The following is a 6,000-nucleotide window of genomic DNA, read 5'->3' as shown; positions in this document are numbered from 1 at the left end:
GGTGTAGATATTTCATGTTCGCACAGATGGCAGTGTACATATTTCCATGTTCATACAGGTGGCGGTGTAGATATTTCCATGTTTATACAGATAGCAGTGTAGTTATTTCCATGTTTATAGATTTAGCAGTGTAGCTATTTCCATTGATATACAGATAGCTGTGTAGATATTTGCATGTTCATACAGATGGCGGTGTAGATATTTCGAAGTTTATAGAGTTAGCGCTGTAGTTATTTCCATATTTATAGAGAAATCTGTGTAGATATTTCCATGTATATGCAGATAGGTGTGAAGATATTTCCATGTTCATGCAGATAGCGGTGTAGATATTTCCATCTTCATCCAGATGCCGGTGTAGATATATCCATGTTCATACACATGGCGGTGTAGATATTTCCATGTTCATACACATGGCGGTGTAGATATTTCCATGTTCATACAAATGGCGGTGTAGATATTTCCGTGTTCATAGAGATGGCAGTGTAGATATTTCCATGTGTATACACATAGCAGTGTAGTTATTTCCATGTTTATAGAGATAGCAGTGTAGATATTTCCATTGATATTCAGATATCTGTGTATATATTTGCATGTTCATACAGATAGCGGTGTAGATATTTCCATGTTCATACTGATAGCGGTGTAGATATTTCCATGTTCATACTGTTAGCGGTGTAGATATTTCCATGTTCATACAGATGGCGGTGTAGATATTTCCATGTTCATATAGATGGCGGTGTAGATATTTACATGTTCATACAGATGGCGGTGTAGATATTTCCATGTTCGTACGGATGGCAGTGTAGATATTTCCATGTTCATACAGGTGGCGGTGTAGATATTCCCACGTTTTTACAGATAGCTGTGTAGTTATTTCCATGTTTCTACAGATAGCAGTGTAGATATTTCCATGTTTATAGAGATAGTGGTGTAGATAATTTCAATTTTATACAGATAGCAGTGTAGATATTTCCAAGTTCATACAGATAGCGGTGTAGATATTTCCACGTTTATAGAGATGGCGGTGTAGATATTTCCACGTTTATAGAGATGGCGGTGTAGATATTTCCATGTTCATACAGATAGCGGTGTAGGTATTTCCATGTTTTTAGAGATGGCGGTGTAGATATTTTCACGTTTACACAGATGGCGGTGGAGATATTTCCATGTTTACACAGATAGCGGTGCAGACATTTCCATGTTTACACAGATAGCGGTGTGGATATTTCCATGTTTATGCAGATAGCGGTGTAGATATTTCCATGTTTATACAGATAGCGCTGTAGATATTTCCATTTTAATACAGATTGCGGTGTAGATATGTCCATGTACGTACAGATGGCCGTGTAGATATTTCCATCTTCATACAGATGGCGGTGTAGATATTTCGAAGTTTATGGAGATAGCGCGGTAGTTATTTCCATATTTATAGAGAAATCTCTGTAGATATTTCCATGTATATGCAGATAGCTGTGTAGATATTTCCATGTTCATACAGATAGCGGTGCAGATATTTCCATCTTCATCCAGATGCCGGTGTAGATATATCCATGTTCATACAGATGGCGGTGAAGATATTTCCATGTTCATAGAGATGGCGGTGTAGATATTTCCATGTTCATACAAATGGCGTTGTAGATATTTCCATGTTCATAGAGATGGCGGTGTAGATATTTCATTGTTTGTACAGATAGCAGTGTAGTTATTTCCATGTTTATAGAGATAGCTGTGTAGATATTTCCATGGTCATACAGATAGCGGTGCAGATATTTCCATCTTCATCCAGATGCCGGTGTAGATATATCCATGTTCATACAGATGGCGGTGTAGATATTTCCATGTTCATAGAGATGGCGGTGTAGATATTTCCATGTTCATACAAATGGCGTTGTAGATATTTCCATGTTCATAGAGATGGCGGTGTAGATATTTCATAGTTTGTACAGATAGCAGTGTAGTTATTTCCATGTTTATAGAGATAGCAGTGTAGATATTTCCATTGATATACAGATAGCTGTGCAGATATTTGCATGTTCATACAGATAGCGGTGTAGATATTTCCATCCTCATACAGATAGCGGTGTAGATATTTCCATGTTCATACAGATAGCGGTGCAGATATTTCCATGTTCATACAGATAGCGGTGTAGATATTTAAATGTTCGCACGGATGGCAGTGTAGATATTTCCATGTTCATACAGGTGGCGGTGTAGATATTTCCATGTTTATACAGATAGCAGTGTAGTTATTTCCATGTTTATAGAGATAGCAGTGTAGATATTTCCGTTGATATACAGATAGCTGTGTAGATATTTGCATGTTCATACAGATAGCGTTGTAGATATTTCCATGTTCGTACAGATAGCGGTGTAGATATTTCCATGTTCATACAGATAGCGGTGTAGATATTTCCATGTTCATACAGATAGCCTTGTAGATATTTCCATGTTCATACAGTTAGCGGTGTAGCTATTTCCATGTTCATACACATGGCGGTGTAGATATTTACATGTTCATACAGATGGCGGTGTAGATATTTCCATGTTCGTACAGAAGGCGGTGTAGATATTTCCATGTTCATAGAGATGGCGGTGTACATATTTCCATGTTTATGCAGATAGCGGTATAGGTATTTCCATGTTTATACAGATGGTGGTGTAGATATTTCCATGTTTATAGAGATGGCGGTCTAGATATTTCCATGTTTATAAAGATAGTTGTGTAGTTATTTCCAAGTTTATAGAGACAGCGTTGTAGATATTTACATGTTTATAAAGATAGCGGTGAAGATATTTCCATGTTTATACAGATAGCGGTGTAGATATTTCCATGTTTATACAGACAGCAGTGCAGATATTTCCATGTTTATAGAGATAGTGGTGTAGATAATTTCAATTTTATACAGATAGCAGCGTAGATATTTCCAAGTTCATACAGATAGCGGTGTAGATATTTCCACGTTTATAGAGATGGCGGTGTAGATATTTCCATGTTCATACAGATGGCGGTGTAGATATTTCCATGTTTTTAGATATGGCGTTGTAGATATTTTCACGTTTACAGAGATGGCGGTGGAGATATTTCCATGTTTACAAAGATAGCGGTGCAGACATTTCCATGTTTACTCAGATAGCGGTGTGGATATTTCCATGTTTATGCAGATAGCGGTGTAGATATTTCCATGTTTATACAGATAGCGGTGCGGATATTTCATGTTTATGCAGATATTTGGGCAGATATTTCCATGTTTAAACAGATAGCGGTGTAGATATTTCCATCTTAATACAGATGGCGGTGTAGATATGTCCATGTTCGTACAGATGGCGGTGTAGATATTTCCATGTTCATACAGATGGCGGTGTAGATATTTCGAAGTTTATAGAGATAGCGCTGTAGTTATTTCCATATTTATAGAGAAATCTGTGTAGATATTTCCATGTATATGCAGATAGCTATGTAGATATTTCCATGTTCATGCAGATAGCGGTGTAGATATTTCCATGTTCATCCAGATGCCGGTGTAGATATATCCATGTTCATACAGATGGCGGTGAAGATACTTCCATGTTCATACAGATGGCGGTGTAGATATTTCCATGTTCATACACATGGCGGTGTAGATATTTCCATGTTCATAGAGATGGCGGTGTAGATATTTCCATGTTCATACAAATGGCGGTGTAGATATTTCCATGTTCATAGAGATGGCGGTGTAGATATTTCCATGTTTATACAGATAGCAGTGTAGTTATTTCCATGTTTATAGAGATAGCAGTGTAGATATTTCCGTTGATATACAGATAGCTGTGTAGATATTTGCATGTTCATACAGATAGCGGTGTAGATATTTCCATGTTCGTACAGATAGCGGTGTAGATTTTTCCATGTTCATACAGATAGCGGTGTAGATATTTCCATGTTCATACAGATAGCGGTGTAGATATTTCCATGTTCATACAGATAGCGATGTAGATATTTCCATGGTCATACAGTTAGCGGTTTAGATATTTCCATGTCCATAGAGATGGCCGTGTAGATATTTACATGTTCATACAGATGGCGGTGTAGATATTTCCATGTTCGTACAGATGGCCGTGTAGATATTTCCATGTTCTTAGAGATGGCGGTGTAGATATTTCTAAGTTTATAGAGATAGCACTGTAGTTATTTCCATATTTATAGAGAAATCTTTGTAGATATTTCCATGTATATGCAGATAGCTGTGTAGATATTTCCATGTTCATGCAGATAGCGGTGTAGATATTTCCATGTTCATCCAGATGGCTGTGTAGATATTTCCATGTTCATACACAAGGCGGTGTAGATATTTCCATGTTCATAGAGATGGCGGTGTAGATATTTCCATGTTCCTACAAATGGTGGTGTAGATATTTCCGTGTTCATAGAGATGGCAGTGTAGATATTTCCATGTTTATACACACAGCAGTGTAGTTATTTCCATGTTTATAGAGATAGCAGTGTAGATATTTCGATTGATATACAGATAGCTGTGTGGATATTTATATGTTCATACAGATGGCGGTGTAGATATTTCCATGTTCATACAGGTGACGGTGTAGGTATTTCCATGTTTATACAGATAGCAGTGTAGTTATTTCCAAGTTTATAGAGATAGCATTGTAGATATTTCCATTGGTATACATATAGCTGTGTAGATATTTGCATGTTCATACTGATAGCGGTGTAGATATTTCCATGTTCGTACAGATAGCGGTGTAGATATTTCCATGTTCATACAGATGGAGGTGTAGATATTTCCATGTTCATACAGATAACGGTGTAGATATTTCCATGTTCATACAGATAGCTGTGTAGATATTTCCATGTTCATACAGTTCGCGGTGTAGATATTTCCATGTTCATACAGAGGGCGCTGTAGATATTTACATGTTCATGCAGATGGCGGTGTAGATATTTCCATGTTTATGCAGATAGCGGTATAGATATTTCCATGTTTATACAGATGGTGTTGTAGATATTTCCATGTTTATAGAGATGGCGGTCTAGATATTTCCATGTTTATAGAGATAGTGGTGTAGTTATTTCCAAGTTTATAGAGACAGCATTGTAGATATTTCCATGTTTATACAGATAGCGGTGAAGATATTTCCATGTTTATACAGAGAGCGGTGTAGATATTTCCATGTTTATACAGATAGCAGTGTAGATATTTCCATGTTTATAGACATAGTGGTGTAGATAATTTAAATTTTATACAGATAGCTGTGTAGATATTTCCAAGTTCATACAGATAGCGGTGTAGATATTTCCACGTTTATAGAGATGGCGGTGTAGATATTTCCATGTTCATACAGATAGCGGTGTAGATATTTCCATGTTTTTAGAGATGGCGGTGTAGATATTTTCACGTTTACACAGATGGCGGTGGAGGTATTTCCATGTTTACACAGATAGCGGTGTAGACATTTCCATGTTTACACAGATAGCGGTGTGGATATTTCCATGTTTATGCAGATAGCGGTGTAGATATTTCCATGTTTATACAGATACCGGTGCGGATATTTCCATGTTTCTACAGATAGTTGGGCAGATATTTCCATGCTTATACAGATAGCGGTGTAGATATTTCCATCTTAATACAGATGGCTGTGTAGATATATCCATGTTCGTACAGATGACGGTGGAGATATTTCCATGTTCATACAGATGGCAGTGTAGATATTTCCATGTTCATACAAATGGCGGTGTAGATATTTCCATGTTCATACAGATGGCGGTGTAGATATTTCCGTGTTGATACAAATGGCGGTGTAGATATTTCCATGTTCATAGAGATGGCGGTGTACATATTTCCATGTTTATGCAGATAGCGGTATAGGTATTTCCATGTTTATGCAGATGGTGGTGTAGATATTTCCATGTTTATAGAGACGGCGGTCTAGATATTTCCATGTTTATGGAGATAGTGGTGTAGTTATTTCCAAGTTTATAGAGACAGCGTTGTAGATATTTACATG

This window comes from Gorilla gorilla, chromosome 2 (assembly GCF_029281585.2).
Source record: "Gorilla gorilla gorilla isolate KB3781 chromosome 2, NHGRI_mGorGor1-v2.1_pri, whole genome shotgun sequence".
In the NCBI taxonomy this organism is placed as follows: domain Eukaryota; kingdom Metazoa; phylum Chordata; class Mammalia; order Primates; family Hominidae; genus Gorilla; species Gorilla gorilla.
This window is presented reverse-complemented; position numbering follows the sequence as displayed.